The 17,746-nt window shown below is 53.6% G+C and overlaps 1 protein-coding gene and 1 long non-coding RNA gene across 4 annotated transcripts in view; one reads left to right on the top strand and one right to left on the bottom strand.

Moving 5' to 3' along the window:
* CLCN1 (chloride voltage-gated channel 1) overlaps positions 1-17,746 on the bottom strand; it is a 292,883-nt gene that overhangs the window by 34,493 nt on the left and 240,644 nt on the right. The window lies entirely within an intron of this gene.
* LOC135056906 (uncharacterized) overlaps positions 1-17,746 on the top strand; it is a 63,837-nt gene that overhangs the window by 278 nt on the left and 45,813 nt on the right. For both annotated transcript variants that reach the window (XR_010244096.1, XR_010244097.1), the window contains exon 2: positions 171-277. This is a non-coding gene — a long non-coding RNA (uncharacterized LOC135056906). The remainder of the gene's footprint in view (positions 1-170; positions 278-17,746) is intronic.

Genomic DNA, 17,746 nt, shown 5'->3' with positions numbered 1-17,746 from the left:
AAGTGAGAGGCATGTATGTGTGTGTAAGTGGGAGGCATGTGTATGTAAGAGAGACTTGTGTGTGTAAGTGAAAGAGACGTGTGTGTGTGTGTGTTTAAGTGAATGAGGCGTTTGTGTTTTTTTTATATATATATCTAGTGTTCACGCTAGGTGTCTGCACCTTTTTTTAGACAGATGAATCCCACCCTGCCCGTTTTTGTGCGCCCTACCAACCCGCCGTTTTCTGCCTGCCGTACCCCGCCACGCCGCCAGACCCAGCCGTGCGCCGCCGGACCCGGTAAGCACATGAGAGTCCCCCTGGGCTAAATTAACCTTGTAAGTATTTTGCAGCTGTAAACTTCAATCTCAGTGCTCTCTACCTGGTGCAGTGTGCCTCAGTGCTCTCTACCTGGTGCAGTGTGCCTCAGTGCTCTCTACCTGGTGCAGTGTGCCTCAGTGCTCTCTACCTGGTGCAGTGTGTCTCAGTGCTCTCTACCTGGTGCAGTGTGCCTCAGTGCTCTCTACCTGGTGCAGTGTGCCTCAGTGCTCTCTACCTGGTGCAGTGTGCCTCAGTGCTCTCTACCTGGTGCAGTGTGCCTCAGTGCTCTCTACCTGGTGCAGTGTGCCTCAGTGCTCTCTACCTGGTGCAGTGTGCCTCAGTGCTCTCTACCTGGTGCAGTGTGTCTCAGTGCTCTCTACCTGGTGCAGTGTGCCTCAGTGCTCTCTACCTGGTGCAGTGTGCCTCAGTGCTCTCTACCTGGTGCAGTGTGCCTCAGTGCTCTCTACCTGGTGCAGTGTGCCTCAGTGCTCTCTACCTGGTGCAGTGTGCCTCAGTGCTCTCTACCTGGTGCAGTGTGCCTCAGTGCTCTCTACCTGGCGCAATGTGTATAACGTGCTCTATCTGTCGCAGTGTATAGGAGGTTCTATCTGGTGCAATGTGTATTAGGTGCACTACCGTGTGGTGTAATGTGAATTGCCACTATTATGAAACAACGCCGCTAGATTTTTGGAGCGCGCCTTCGGCGCGGACAGTCCATGTTTTGGCCCATAGGTATGGGAGCACCAAGCATTATAGTATGTACCTAAGTTTGCCCATCCCTCCCCGTGATCAGCACCCTGCCGTAAAAAAAATCCTACAGTGAACACTAATTATATCGGCACACCACTGCGCCAAAGCATCTCCATCGAGACCTGCTGGCGGGTGAGGGAGCACTGTAGGTGTACTATAATGGTATGCTGGTGTCTGTTTTATTGTAATAACTGACTTGGTGTGCATCCACTTTGTATGTGTATCTATATTACTACTGGGAAAGGTACCTGAGCACGCTGCTACTGTTCACCCTTAGTCCCGGATAGCTACATATGGTATGTGTGTGTATGTGTATATGTAGGGGGGCACCAACATTTATCATGCCTCCGGGCGACTGGGACGAACTTACGCCACTGGGTACTCGTATTATCAGAAATGTGTAAAACATTTTTCATTGCCTCAATCATGTAACGTGTGGCCCTACTGGAAGTCACATTTGTCTCTTCACCGTAGACACTGGAGTCAGTATCCGTGTCGGCGTCTATAACTGCCATCTGAGGTAACGGGCGCTTTAGAGCCCCTGACGGCCTATGAGACGTCTGGACAGGCCCAAGCTGAGTAGCCGGCTGTCTCATGTCAACCACTGTCTTTTATACAGAGCTGACACTGTCATGTAATTCCTTCCAACAGTTCATCCACTCAGGTGTCGACCCCCTAGGGGGTGACATCACTATTACAGGCAATCTGCTCCGTCTCCACATCATTTTTCTCCTCATACATGTCGACACAAATGTACCGACATACAGCACACACACAGGGAATGCTCTGATAGAGGACAGGACCCCACTAGCCCTTTGGGGAGACAGAGGGAGAGTTTGCCAGCACACACCAGAGCGCTATATATATACAGGGATAACCTTATATAAGTGTTTTTCCCCTTATAGCTGCTGTTTTATTTAATACTGCGCGTAATTAGTGCCCCCCCTCTCTTTTTTAACCCTTTCTGTAGTGTAGTGACTGCAGGGGAGAGACAGGGAGCTTCCCTCCAACGGAGCTGTGAGGGAAAATGGCGCCAGTGTGCTGAGGAGATAGGCTCCGCCCCCTTATCGGCGGCCTTATCTCCCGTTTTTATATGTATTTTGGCAGGGGTTAAATGCATCCATATAGCCCAGGAGCTATATGTGATGCATTCTTTTGCCATCCAAGGTGTTTATTATTGCGTCTCATGGCGCTCCCCCCCAGCGCCCTGCACCCTCAGTGACCGGAGTGTGAAGTGTGCTGAGAGCAATGGCGCACAGCTGCAGTGCTGTGCGCTACCTTGTTGAAGACAGGACGTCTTCTGCCGACGATTTTCCGGACCTCTTCTGCCTTCTGGCTCTGTAAGGGGGCCGGCGGCGCGGCTCTGGGACCCATCCAGGCTGGGCCTGTGATCGTCCCTCTGGAGCTAATGTCCAGTAGCCTAAGAAGCCCAATCCACTCTGCACGCAGGTGAGTTCGCTTCTTCTCCCCTTAGTCCCTCGATGCAGTGAGCCTGTTGCCAGCAGGTCTCACTGAAAATAAAAAACCTAAACTAAAACTTTCACTAAGAAGCTCAGGAGAGCCCCTAGTGTGCACCCTTCTCGTTCGGGCACAGAGATCTAACTGAGGCTTGGAGGAGGGTCATAGGGGGAGGAGCCAGTGCACACCACATAGTCCTAAAGCTTTCTTTAGATGTGCCCAGTCTCCTGCGGAGCCGCTATTCCCCATGGTCCTTACGGAGTCCCCAGCATCCACTTAGGACGTTAGAGAAAGTCAGGTATTATTGGCGAAATAACAGGAGCACGGGGGAAGCGTCAAGATCCCCAGAGATACCTGAGTGGGGTCCCTATCTACATTTAGGGGCCTATTCGTTTTGGGAGGTGGATGCTAATATACCGGCGCAACACATCATTGCTTCAGTGCAGGGGTGGCGGGGTGCAATCGTATCCCTGTCCGCAACCCAGACCCAATTCATAAAAAATGGTGATGGGCTGTTCAAATCTGCACTAGGCTCTGAGATCTAGTAGTTGGCTGTAAATATAATAAAATTGTTACTGCTGGGATTTAATAACCCTTTACACTTTAGAGCTGTAGAACCTGGAAATTATAATGTTAAAAATTGAATTTTGAAACGTACTTTAAATCCTTTGCTCACAGTCCGTCGGGGACACTAGAAACATCATGGGGAATAGAGGGCAGGTCAGGGAGCCTTTACTCTTTACATTTATCAGCAAAATTCTAAGCTCCCCCCTCCTCCCCTCTCTATACCCCAGAGGCTGCCGGGGAACTTCTGTTTTGTCTAACAAAGCCCCATAGGAAAGAGAAGAATACAGAACGAGACGGAGAGGAGGAAAATAACGTTCTGCAACATTCCGCCGTGTGATAGGAGAGCAATGGCTTCCAGGGTGTAAGGGCATAAAATACCTTCACCTGCCCAAAGCCCCTGGGTCAGATGGGTTGGATCTAGTAAGATTCTATCACCCAGGGTCAGAGCAAAACATACACCCCAGAGCCCCCTTATCTCATAACTTTTCGGATTGCAGGAAAATTAGGCAATTTGGGGGAAAAAGTTGTTTCATTTATTTATCTTCTTTTTACTTAGAACTTGATCAAAGATCCTCCTGTACAATTGTGATAATTGGGACCTTGGCTCATGTCAAAAAATGAGAATTTGCCGTTGCATACTACACTAATCGTACTCAATTGGACGGTTCCTATGCCACCCCCCATTCCTAGCTTCAGTGAAACACCCTCTCTGTTAATACTGTACTAAGGGGGTCATTCCAACCTGATCGCATGCTAGGTTTTTTCGTTGCGGTGCGATCAGGTCAAAACTCGGCAAAACTGCGCATGCGTATGCACCGCAATGCGCAGGCGCGTCGTACGGGTACAAAGCGGATCATTGCTGAGCGATGTTTGACAGGAAGAGGGTGTTTGTGGGTGGCAACTGACCGTTTTCTGGAAGTGTTTGGAAAAACACAGGCGTGTCCAGGCATTTTCAGGGCGGGTGTCTGACGTCAATTCCGGGACCGGACAGGCTGAAGTGATCGCAGCGGCTGAGTAAGTTCAGACCTACTCAGAAACTGCACAAAACTTTTTTGTACCGCTCAGCTGCAAAATCATTCGCACATTTGCAAAGCTAATATACACTCCCCCATAGGCGGCGACTATCTGATCGCAGCACTGCAAAAAGTAGCTGTAGTATCTATGGGGGTGATTCCGAGTTGTTCGCTCGCTAGCTGCTTTTAGCAGCATTGCACACGTTAAGCCGCCGCCCTCTGGGACAGTGACGTGCGGTGAGGTCACTGGTTGGGGAGGCACTGGCAGCTAAGAAGCCCTCCCCCCCCCCCCACCTGAAAAAAAAAAAAAAAGTGTGGTCCCCCGACACAGCAGTAAAACCAGCACTAGGCAGAACCAGCTAGGGGGAGTAATGCCATAGCAGGGGAGACACTCAGTGTGGGGTCCCCCTGCCATTACATTAATCTGCCCCCCAGCCAGTCAGCCCAGGGTTGGAATTACTCGGAAAGTGGGAACCCCAAAAAATAAAAATGGGGTCCCCCCTCCCGAGCAATAACCAGCACTGGGCTGATAGCCCAGTGCTATGCCCCGCACCCCTGGTGGCGGTGGGTGCGGGGTTCATTGTGTTAATATTGTTCTTTACAGGTGGCCTACAGGTCCCAGCAAGCCTGCCCCAGCATGCTGGCACTTGGAGAACCACAAGTGCCAGCATGCCCGGACACAAAGGGCCTGCTGGCACCTGTAGTCCACCTGCAAAGAATAGTAATATTGTTCTTTACAGGTAGCCTACAGGTCCCAGCAAGCCTGCCCCAGCTTGCTGGCACTTGGAGAACCACAAGTGCCAGCATGCCCGGACATAAAGTGCCCGCTGGCACCTGTAGTCCACCTGTAAAGAAAATATTAAAATAAAAACACCACACTATCTTGAAAATAAACTTTATTAAACCGGACCTTCACCTGGGGGCGGCGGCCTTTAAGCTCTTTTGCGTGGCCGCCGCCTTCCCAGGGCTTCCGGCATCTTCACCTGGGGGGGCGCCACCCCCCCAGGGCTTCCAGCGTCTTCACCTGGTGGGCGGCGGCTGCTAAGCTCTTTTGCATAGCCGCCGCCCAGCCAGGACTTCCGGCGTCTTCATTCTTCAGGAGCTCTTCACTGCTCCTCCTCCGCCGTCGGACTGACTCTCCTCCGCCTCGCGCTGACTTATATAAGTCAGCCGGCAGGGGCGGGGCGATGACGCGGCGAGCCGTGATTGGCTCGCGGCGGCCATCTTGAATTTCAAAAATGACGCTGAGGCGCCATTTTTGAAACTGGAACCGCTCCGCTGCCAAACTCTGCAGAATAAAGGTAATTTCCGCCGCCGCATCACCGCCGCAACCCGCACCGCCGCCGCCCGCTCCACCGCCGCATCCCGCCGCCCGCACCATCGCCGCATCCAGCTGCCCGCACCTCCTCCCCCGCGTCGCCCACACAGTGATTGACAGCGGATCCAGGGACGGATCCGCTGGCCAATCACTGTGGCCTCACTGACAGGGACGTGCTTTCATAGGTTGAAAGCACGTCCCTGTATGAAAGCGGCACCACTAATGGTGCCGCTTTCCCATATATTTTCAATGGGCTTTTACAGCCCAAGGCTAGTCCCCGCCCGTGCCCGCCCCCCGCTCCCCATACTTTCCGCAGTGACAACGGGAGGCACCACGATCGGTGCCTCCCAAATACATAGAGAGGGGAGAAATGTAAAGAATAATATAAAGAAGATACATATGACACAGAATATGTGTCATATGCATCTTCTTTGTATTATCTTAATCATTATGACAGGGGAGGCACTGCCTCCCCTGCCTCCCCGGACTGCACGTCCCTGCTCTGGGAGTGAATCTTAGCTTAGCAGAATTGCGAACGAAAGATTAGCAGAATTGCGAATAGAAATTTCTTAGCAGTTTCTGAGTAGCTCCGGACCTACTCACAAATAGCGATCAGTTCAGTCAGTTTCGTTCCTGGTTTGACGTCACACCATACTTACCTACTGTCACGATCCAGGTAATTCCTTATCAGTATTTACCTTCCAAATGCCTCCTGAGACTGTCCCAGTGTTCCAAGCCTGGATTCCATCTGCACTGTCTGCATGCAGCACGCTGCATCTCAATGTCTCAAATCTCTTCACTGTGATTCTGGCAGCTTCATGGTTAAAACTCACATGCAAGTTACAAACAGTCTTTCCCTCCAAGTTCAAACATGGGCGCAGCCATGTTTGTTTTCATCACATGTTACTTTTCAGCCTATCAGCTGCACTCTGGTTTCTACCTAATTACCCAGCAGCTGCACTCTAGACTCTGCTTAATCAGCCAGCCAATCCCTGTTTCCCAGCTGGTATAAATATCTTGTTCCTGGGGCTGGAAAGATGTCAGTGCTTCAATTGTCTTCAGTGATTCCAGTGTGCAGTTCTTCCATGGACTTTCTCTGCTGTACAGCCTGACTCTGCAGTGTCTACATTGCTCCCTGTGACTGGCAGTTACCTGAGACCGGCTTCCAGCTTCTAGCTTCCAGCGGTGCTCTGCCCTGCCAGTAACCATCGGTGTTCCGCCATCGATCCCCAGTAACCATCGGTGTTCCGCCATCGATCCCAAGGCACCATCGGTGTTCCGCCATCGATCCCAAGTCACCATCGGTGCTCCGCCATCGATCCCAAGTCACCATCGGTGCTCCGCCATCGATCCCAAGTCTCCATCGGTGCTCCGCCATCGATCCCAAGTCTCCATCGGTGCTCCGCCATCGATCCCAAGTCTCCATCGGTGCTCCGCCATCGATCCCAAGTCTCCATCGGTGCTCCGCCATCGATCCCAAGTCTCCATCGGTGCTCCGCCATCGATCCCAAGTCTCCATCGGTGCTCCGCCATCGATCCCAAGTCTCCATCGGTGCTCCGCCATCGATCCCAAGTCTCCATCGGTGCTCCGCCATCGATCCCAAGTATTTCTCTGAACTGTGATTCCTGTTACCTGTACCAAGTCATCCGTATTCCTCTGAACTGTGTTTAATAAACCTTTGAACTTTCCTTCGTTGTCTTGGTCACGCCTTCGGGCATTTGTTCTAAAGGTTCCCTGCTTGTCTAAGAACCCTGTACTGCCTCCCAGGTACACATATACCTCAGCCCCTACAACTGAGGCTCCCCCTGGTCAGCACCAGCCCTCAGTTGTGACAGTAAGCACTGACCCAAATGGATCCGGCCGGAGACCAGGTCCAAGCGACCAGGCCGATGCAAGAACTTGCAGCCTGCCCTGAACGTCAGGAGACTGCACAGGGCCATGTGATCCGCTGTCTCCAGGACCTCTCCTCTCGGCTGGATGGAATACAAGTAACCCTCCGTGGTTCAGGGGCGTCCAGTGTGCCGACTGCAGTACCTTTGGTGGTATCCCCACCCACCATTCCTGTTTCTGCTCTTTGTCTCCATTTACCGACACCTGCCAAGTTTGATGGTTCCCCAAAAGCCTGTCGGGGTTTCCTAAATCAGTGTGAGATATATTTCGAGTTACAACCTGGCAGTTTCCCAACTGACCGCACCAAGGTTGCTTACATCATCTCCCTCCTCAGTGGCTCCGTCCTCGATTGGGCATCACCTCTATGAGAGAAGTCTGATGCCCTGCTCTCTTCATATGCAGACTTCGTGGCAACATTCAGGTGCATCTTTGATGAACCAGGTCGTGTGACCTCAGCCTCCTCTGATATCCTCCGGCTACGTCAGGGGACACAAACAGTCAGTAAATATCTGGTACAGTACCAGATCCTAGTGTCCGAACTTTCCTCAGCCCAAGGAAGGGCGTCTATGTCTACAGCCCAAGAAGGGGCGTCTGTGTCTAAAGCCCAAGAAGGGACGTCTGTGTCTACAGCCCAAGAAGGGGCGTTCGTTTCTGCAACCCCAGGAGGGGTATCCAATGTTCAAGCTCTAGTAGGGGCATATGAGTCTTCTCAAAAAGGAGTTTCTGATCTGTCAGCCCCAGGAGGGGTGCTGGAGAAAACAACCCTGAGAGAGGTGTCTGATTCGTCAACCCCAGGAGGGGTCACCAAAGTTTCAGCCCCAAGGGAAGTATCCAGAGCCAAGTTCCCAGATGGAAATTTTTGTGCTACAGATGCAGTTATGAACTCCTGTTTGCCGTCTTCAGAGAGCACCAACCTGTTGGCATCCAGCATGGACCAGGTCCAGGATGGTCTAACTGAACACTCGGATACCACTCATTCCGGTTCTAACCGGATTCTGACTCCTTCAGTTCCAGCCGATTCCGATATCTCTGGACCCAATCCGGTTCCATCCGTAGGTCCAAAGACTCCTTCAGTTCCAGCTGATTCGAATGTCAATCCAAAGACTCCTCCGGTCCCAGGCGGTTCAAGCTTTTCCGGACCCAATCCGGTCCCATCCGTCTGTCCGGATCAGCCTCCTTCGGTTCCAGCCGACTCCAGTACCTTCGGATCTAATGCTGCCCTATCCGTCGGTCTAAAGTCTCCGCCGGTCTCAGCCGGTTCAAGTTTGTCTGGACTCAATCTGGTCTCGTCCATAGGTCCAGTACAGTCTCCTCTGGTTCCAGTCAGTTCAAGTTCATCAGGATTCAATCTAGATTCTTCCATTTGTTCAGGTAAAGAATTTAGAAGAAGTGTCCTGGGGCCACTCCTAAAGGAGGGGGTGCTGTCACGATCCAGGTAATTCCTTATCAGTATTTACCTTCCAAATGCCTCCTGAGACTGTCCCAGTGTTCCAAGCCTGGATTCCATCTGCACTGTCTGCATGCAGCACGCTGCATCTCAATGTCTCAAATCTCTTCACTGTGATTCTGGCAGCTTCATGGTTAAAACTCACATGCAAGTTACAAACAGTCTTTCCCTCCAAGTTCAAACATGGGCGCAGCCATGTTTGTTTTCATCACATGTTACTTTTCAGCCTATCAGCTGCACTCTGGTTTCTACCTAATTACCCAGCAGCTGCACTCTAGACTCTGCTTAATCAGCCAGCCAATCCCTGTTTCCCAGCTGGTATAAATATCTTGTTCCTGGGGCTGGAAAGATGTCAGTGCTTCAATTGTCTTCAGTGATTCCAGTGTGCAGTTCTTCCATGGACTTTCTCTGCTGTACAGCCTGACTCTGCAGTGTCTACATTGCTCCCTGTGACTGGCAGTTACCTGAGACCGGCTTCCAGCTTCTAGCTTCCAGCGGTGCTCTGCCCTGCCAGTAACCATCGGTGTTCCGCCATCGATCCCCAGTAACCATCGGTGTTCCGCCATCGATCCCAAGGCACCATCGGTGTTCCGCCATCGATCCCAAGTCACCATCGGTGCTCCGCCATCGATCCCAAGTCACCATCGGTGCTCCGCCATCGATCCCAAGTCTCCAGCGGTGCTCCGCCATCGATCCCAAGTCTCCATCGGTGCTCCGCCATCGATCCCAAGTCTCCATCGGTGCTCCGCCATCGATCCCAAGTCTCCATCGGTGCTCCGCCATCGATCCCAAGTCTCCATCGGTGCTCCGCCATCGATCCCAAGTATTTCTCTGAACTGTGATTCCTGTTACCTGTACCAAGTCATCCGTATTCCTCTGAACTGTGTTTAATAAACCTTTGAACTTTCCTTCGTTGTCTTGGTCACGCCTTCGGGCATTTGTTCTAAAGGTTCCCTGCTTGTCTAAGAACCCTGTACTGCCTCCCAGGTACACATATACCTCAGCCCCTACAACTGAGGCTCCCCCTGGTCAGCACCAGCCCTCAGTTGTGACACCTACTTTGTATTTCTCCTCTCCGGGAGAAGCCCGGAGAGGAGACGCTGCAGGTTTCTTCGGGGGGCGGGGCCGGACTGTGACATCACTAAGCCCCGATTTGCGTCATTTTAACCCCTTCTCCACCCGACGGACCCCGCGAATGCGGGAGGTTATCTCTCCATCCTGCCCGCATCACTAGGGTGCGAGCAGGATGCGGGAGACTTGCCCACTCTTCCGGGGGTGCGGGGGGCTACCCCAAAAAACGGGAGCCTCCTGCAGCTTCCGGGAGAGTAGGTAAGTATGCGTCACACACACGCCCAGCGTTCGCCCAGCCACTCCCCCGTTTCTCCAGACACTCCCGCCTTTTTCCCTGAAACGTTTGCGTTTTTCCGCACACTCCCAGAAAACGGCCAGTTTCCGCCCAGAAACACCCACTTCCTGCCAATCACACTCCGATCACTTCAACGATGAAAAATCTTCGTTCGGATGTGAGTAAATCTACTAAGTTTTGTGCTAAAATACTAACCGCATGCGCACTGCGTACCATGCGCATGCGCATTTTTGCCTTAATCGCTCCGTTGCGAAAATCGGCAACGAGCGAACAACTCGGAATGACCCCCAATGTAAATAGTTTATGTGCATTAGCTAGATGAGGTAGTGTACCTTTAAGAATCTGGCTGCACAGATGAACATGTGATCAGGAAGTAGAAGGAAGTAGGAAGTAGAAGGAGAGTAAGGAGAAGGAGAGCAGCATGTGGAGTTGATGTCTATCTATAACCATGCAAGTACTACTAACCAATAAGAAATAAAATACATAATCTTCATACTGTATGATTCATGGAAATAAAGAGATGTACATCAGGATATAACAACCGGCGACGAGGATAAACTTTGAACTAGGGATGAGCGGGTTCGGTTCCTCGGAATCCGAACCCGCCCGAACTTCATGTTTTTTTACACGGGGCCGAGCGACTCGGATCTTCCCGCCTTGCTCGGTTAACCCGAGCGCGCCCGAACGTCATCATCCCGCTGTCGGATTCTCGCGAGGCTCGGATTCTATCGCGAGACTCGGATTCTATATAAGGAGCCGCGCGTCGCCGCCATTTTCACACGTGCATTGAGATTCATAGGGAGAGGACGTGGCTGGCGTCCTCTCCGTTTATAGAGAAGAGAGTGAGACAGTAGAGAGAGACACAGTAGTAATTTTGGGGAGCATTAGGAGGAGTACTAGTTACTTGCTGAAGTGATAGATAGTGTGACTGTATATTATCTGACTTGTGGGGGAGACACTGACAGTGGGGAGCAGTTAGAGTCTGAGAGCAGGACTCAGGAGTACATATAACGTACAGTGCACACTTTTGCTGCCAGAGTGCCACACTGCCATTGTGACCACACTGACCACCAGTATAATATATATTGTGATTGTCTGCTTAGGAGTACTACTTGCAAGTTGCTGATAGTGTGACCAGTGACCTGACCACCAGTCACCACCAGTTTAATATATATATATATATATATATATATATATATATATATATATATATATATATATATATATATATATATATATATATATAATTGTATATAATATATATATAATATTGTATACCACCTACCCGTGGTTTTTTTTTTTCTTTCTTCTTTATACATACTACTATAGTAGCTTACTGTAGCAGTCTGCGGTGCTGCTGAGCTGACTGTGTCCAGCAGGTCCGTCATCAGTCATTACATAATAAACTAGGTGCTTCATCGCGCCCTACGGGCGCTCTTCACACCGTCGCGAGGGGCTACGCCCCCTTAACCCTAGCATGCCTTTCTGGGGTTTAATATTTGTATTATATGGAGTATTACCTGCATTCCTTTGTTAGTGGTTAAATATTGCACAATGAAAGGGCGTGCGATGGTGAAGGAGGCGCAGCCCCTTGCGATGGCGTGAACAGCACCTGCAGGGCACGATGTACAGAATGTAGCGGGTGCGGGGGGGACTGCGGATGGTGTCTGTAGATGCTGCGGGTGGAGGGGAGGCAGAAGTGGGGGTGGGGCCCGAAAGGGGAAGGTTCGGGAGGTGCTGCGCGTGGGGGAGGGGCAGAGGAGTGGGGGATGCAGATGGGGGAGGGGTCCGGAGGCACTGCAGGTGGGGGAGGGGCAGGGGTGCCACGGGTGGGAGAGGGGCAGGTGTGGGGATGTTGTGGATGGATGAAGGTTTCCGGAGGTGCTGTGGGATGGGAAGGGACGGGAGTGCCGGTGGTGGGGTAGGGGACCGCAGGCACCATGGGTAGGGTAGGGGCAGGTACGGGTGTTGCGGCGGATGGGAAAGGAGGTCCGGAGGTGCTGCAGGTGGTGGAGGGGCAGGTGCGGGGGTGCCATTGGTGGGGGAGGGGTGGGTGAGGGGGGGACCGCTGATGGAGGAGGGTGTCTGCAGATGCTGCGGGTGTAGGGGGGCAGGTGTGGGGGGAGACATATAAGGGGGGTGAATGGTGGAAGGGGCCTGGAGGTGCTGTGGGTGGTGGAGGAGTGGGAGCCACGGGTGGTGTAGGGGGTCTGGAGGCACAGCATGTGGGGGAGGGGTGGAGTGCCGCATGTGGTGGAGGGGAAGGTGCGGAGGTGTGGTGCATTGGGGAGAGGTCTGGAGGCGCTGCAGGTACTGTACATGCCATAAAAGGTAGTTGGAGGGTATGCAGTAACAGGGCCAGGACAGGGGTGACAGGGTCAGTACAGGGGTGACGGTGCCAGGACAGGGGTGACGGGGCCAGGACAGGGGTGACGGGGCCAGGACAGGGGTGACGGGGCCAGGACAGAAATGATAGGGACAGGATAGGGGTGACAGGGCCAGGGTAGGGGCGGCAGGACCAGGACAGGGGTGACGGGGCCAGTATAGGGTTGACAGGGCAAGCACAGGGGTGACAGGGCCAGGATAGGGGAAACAGGGCCAGCATAAGGGTGAAAGGGCCAGGATAAGGGTGAAAGGGCCAGGATAAGGGTGAAAGGGCCAGGATAAGGGTGGCAGGGCAAGGCCAGGGGTGACAGGGACATGACAGAACACAGGGCACGGGAGAGATTGGTATTAGGGACAAAACAGTGGTGACAGACAGATGTGTCTTACCGGAGTCACTGCTGCTGGCTGCTGCTGTTCCACTCCAACCTGTTGGGATCTGCTGCTGCTGGAGACTTGGCATGGCTGACTCTCTCAGGCTGGAGTTCTGCTTCTTCTGCCCGTCCGCATCCCTCCCCCCCTCCTCAGTCACACACCGCAGACCTCGCGCAGCTGCCGGGCACTGTGGTAAGGTGAGACTGGAAATGACTGGTTAGCCCCCAGGAGATGCTGCGGCTGGAGGGAGGAGGGGGTCATAGCATGCACGTGGCGCGGACCTCACGGCTTCCGGGCACTGTGGTAAGGGGAGACTGGGAGTGACTGGTTAGCTCCCAGGAGACGCTGCGGCTGGAGGGAGGAGTGGGTCAGAGCCTGCAAGCAGCTCGGATTTCTGCAGCGCTACCCGCCAGCTAAAGTGTGTGAATGAGCTGGGCGCACTCCACTGCGGGTGGCAGCGCTGCAGCTAGCGGTGGGGTTGCCGGGGCTGGAGATAACAGAGGCAGTATGGAACCTGCACAGCGGCAGGTGCCCCACTAAACTGCAGCTAAGAAGCGTGGAGTGTGCCAGAAAGTGATGCTCCTCTGCACCAGAGAGACCCTGCTGAGTATGCCGATGTGGGGGGTCAAGCACACAGTGAGCCGGTGCCCGTCTGTCTGTATGACATACCCCTCACACACCCCCATACCTTCCAAATGTCCCGATTTTCGCGGGACAGTCCCATTTTTTGGGGTCTGTCCCGCTGTCCCACCCGCAGGTCGCAGTGTCCGGCGGTGGGGGGGGCAGTTGGAAAGCTCCTGTACTCGCTGTTCTGCTTAGCAGAGCAGCGGTGAATAGTGGAGACAGAGTGAGAGGGGGCATCAGGGGGTACGGATTAATGGGGGGGTTCCAGCAGCAGAGCCGGATTAAGGTGTGTGGGGGGGGGGGGGGGGGCAGGGGATACATACCGTTGGCCCCACAGTTTTAGGGGGCCCCCCGGCTGGAGTAGCTCTGTCCCAGCTCAGAAGCCCCCCTCCCCCCCGTCCTGCCAGCAACAGCGGCAGCATTGTGCTACAGTCAGCACACGTTGCTGCATATTGGCAGGTCTGTGGTGTTGCAGGGAGGCAGCAGTCTCCCTGCTTTCTTCTCCCTGTGCGGGTGTGTAGGGGGGAGCGACCACCTCCTCTGGATTTAGCCCTAGCTGAGGGGCCAAAATCCCATTAAAAAAAAAAAAATAACAATCGGAATTTGCATAAGGGGGCGTGGCCGCGCGGTCCGCGATTAGGCCACGCCCCCAACCCACAGCAGGCACAGCAATGAGATAGGGCTCCCCTGTCTCAAGTGCCCTGTGCCCCCCGGACTCATAATCAGCCCCTGGGGGCATGCCAGCAGCTCACAGAGCGCTGGGCATGCCCCCTCACTGACGAAAACGGGGACCCTCCCGTGAAGCCACGCCCCCTTTTCGCCGAGTGTGTTTCCCTCCTTCTGCCTGGAGAAAGCTCCTGCAGAAAGCTGTGAGGTATGCACCCCTGCCTGTGACATGCCCAATGCCCATGCTATCTGCTTCTGCTCCTAGTCTCCTGTAGATTTGGCCAGATCTCTGTGACTCATTTGAATAACTCCGCCCAGTGTTGTGACTCCGCCCAGCGTTAGCAAATGAATCACAAGGTCACAGAATAGGGCTATTATATAGGAGATATATATATCTGTCCGGCTGCAGTACTAGTGATATTATATATATATATATATTGATTTCATCTCATTATCATCCAGTCTATATTAGCAGCAGACACAGTACGGTAGTCCACGGCTGTAGCTACCTCTGTGTCGGCAGTCGCTCGTCCATCCATAATTGTATACCACCTACCCGTGTTTTTTTTTTTTTCTTCTTTATACATACTACTATAGTAGCTTACTGTAGCAGTCTGCGGTGCTGCTGAGCTGACAGTGTCCAGCAGGTCCGTCATCAGTCATTACATAATAAATATATATACCTGTCCGGCTGCAGTACTAGTGATATTATATATATATATATTGATTTCATCTCATTATCATCCAGTCTATATTAGCAGCAGACACAGTACGGTAGTCCACGGCTGTAGCTACCTCTGTGTCGGCAGTCGCTCGTCCATCCATAATTGTATACCACCTACCCGTGGTTTTTTTTTTTTCTTTCTTCTTTATACATACTACTATAGTAGCTTACTGTAGCAGTCTGCGGTGCTGCTGAGCTGACTGTGTCCAGCAGGTCCGTCATCAGTCATTACATAATAAATATATCTACCTGTCCGGCTGCAGTACTAGTGTGATATAATATATATTGATTTCATCTCATTATCATCCAGTCTATATTAGCAGCAGACACAGTACGGTAGTCCACGGCTGTAGCTACCTCTGTGTCGGCAGTCGCTCGTCCATCCATAATTGTATACCACCTACCCGTGGTTTTTTTTTTTTCTTTCTTCTTTATACATACTACTATAGTAGCTTACTGTAGCAGTCTGCGGTGCTGCTGAGCTGACAGTGTCCAGCAGGTCCGTCATCAGTCATTACATAATAAATATATATACCTGTCCGGCTGCAGTACTAGTGATATCTCCTATATAATAGCCCAGATCTGTGATCTTGTGATTCATTTGCTAACGCTGGGCGGAGTCACAACAGTGGGCGGAGTTAGTCAAATGAGTCACAGATCTGGCCAAATCTATAGGACACTAGGAGCAGCTGCAGAAGCAGATAGTATGGACATGGCACAGGCAGGGTGCATACCTCCCAGCTTTCACACACACACACACACACACACACACACACACACACACACACACACACACACACACACACACAGCGAAAAGGGGGCGTGGCTTCACGGGAGGGCCCCGTTTTCGTCAGTGAGGGGGCATGCCCAGCGCTCTGTGAGCTGCTGGCATGCCCCCAGGGGCTGATTATGAGTCCGGGGGGCACAGGGTACTTGAGACAGGGGAGCCCTATCTCATTGCTGTGCCTGCTGTGGGTTGGGGGCGTGGTCTAATCGCGGGACGCGAGGCCACGCCCCTTTATGCAAATTCCGGGATTTTTTTTTTTTTTTTAATGGAATTTTGGCCCCTCAGCTAGGGCTAAATCCAGAGGAGGTGGTCGCTCCCCCTACACACCCGCACAGGCAGAAGAAAGCAGGGAGACTGCTGCCTCCCTGCAACACCACAGACCTGCCAATACGCAGCAGCGTGTGCTGACTGTAGCACAATGCTGCCGCTGTTGCTGGCAAGACGCGGGGGGGGAGCTTCTGAGCTGTAACAGAGCTACTCCAGCCGGGGGGGCCTCTAAAACTGTGGGGCCAACGGTACGTATCCTCCGCCCCCCCCCCCCACCTTAATCCGGCTCTGCTGCTGGAACCCCCCCTTAATCCGTACCCCCTGATGCCCCCTCTCCCTCTGTCTCCACTATTCACCGCTGCTCTGCTAAGCAGAACAGCGAGTACAGGAGCTTTCCAACTGCTCCCCCCCCCACCGCAGGACACTGCGACCCGCGGGTGGGACAGCGGGACAGACCCCAAAAAATGGGACTGTCCCGCGAAAATTGGGACATTTGGGAGGTATGGGGGTGTGTGAGGGGGTATGCCATACTTGACCCCCACATCAGCATACTCAGCAGGGTCTCTCTGGCGGGGAGGAGCGTCACATTCTGGCACACTCCACGCTTCTTAGCTGTAGTTTTGTGGGTCACCAGCCGCTGTGCACTTTCCGTACTGCCTCTGTTATCTCCAGCCCCGGCAACCCCACCGCTAGCTGCAGCGCTGCCACCCGCAGTGAGGTGCACCCAGCTCCTTCACACACTTTAGCCGGCGGGTAGCGCTGCAGAAGTCCGCGCTGCTTGCAGGCTCTGACCCCCTCCTCCCTCCAGCATCAGCGTCTCCTGGGAGCTAACCAGTCACTCCCAGTCTCCCCTTACCATAGTGCCCAGCAGCCGTGAGGTCTGCGCCACGTGCATGCTATGACCCCCTCCTCCCTCCAGCCGCAGCATCTCCTGGGGGCTTACCAGTCACTAACAGTCTCACCTTACCACAGTGCCCGGCAGCTGCGCGAGGTCTGCGGTGTGTGACCGAGGAGGGGGGGGGAGTGATGCGGACGGGCAGAGGAAGCAGGAATACAGCCTAAGAGAGTCAGCCATGCCAAGTGTCCACCAGCAGCAGATGCCAACAGGTTGGAGTGGAACAGCAGCAGCCAGCAGCAGTGACTCCGCTAAGACACATCTGTCTGTCACCACTGTTCTGTCCCTAATACCAATCTCTCCCGTGCCCTGTGTTCTGTCATGTCCCTGTCACCCCTGGCCTTGACCTGCCACCCTTATCCTGGCCCTGTCACCCCTGTGCTTGCCCTGTCAACCCTATCCTGGCCCTGTCACCCCTGTGCTTGCCCTGTCAACCCTATACTGGCCCTGTCACCCCTGTCCTGGTCCTGCCGCCCCTACACTGACCCTGTCACCCCTATCCTGTCCCTGTCATTTCTGTCCTGGCCCCGTCGCCCATGTCCTGGCCCCGTCACCCCTGTCCTGGCCCTGTCACCCCTGTCCTGGCCCCGTCACCCCTGTCCTGGCCCCGTCACCCCTGTCCTGGCCCCGTCACCCCTGTTCTGACCCCGTCACCCCTGTTCTGACCCCGTCACCCCTGTTCTGACCCCGTCACCCCTGTCCTGGCCCAGTCAACCCTGTTCTGACCCTGTCACCCCTGTCCTGGCCCTGTTACTGCATACCCTCCAACTACCTTTTTGGCAGGTACAGTACCTGCAGCACCTCCAGACCTCTCCCCAATGCACCACACCTCCGCACCTTCCCCTCCACCACATGCGGCACTCCACCCCTCCCCCACATGCTGTGCCTCCAGACCCCCTACACCACCCGCGGCTCCCA

This window comes from Pseudophryne corroboree, chromosome 3 (genome assembly GCF_028390025.1).
Source record: "Pseudophryne corroboree isolate aPseCor3 chromosome 3, aPseCor3.hap2, whole genome shotgun sequence".
Classification (NCBI taxonomy): Eukaryota; Metazoa; Chordata; class Amphibia; order Anura; family Myobatrachidae; genus Pseudophryne; species Pseudophryne corroboree.
Note: the sequence above shows the minus strand (reverse complement) of the source record. Positions and strands in the feature narration are given on the sequence as shown.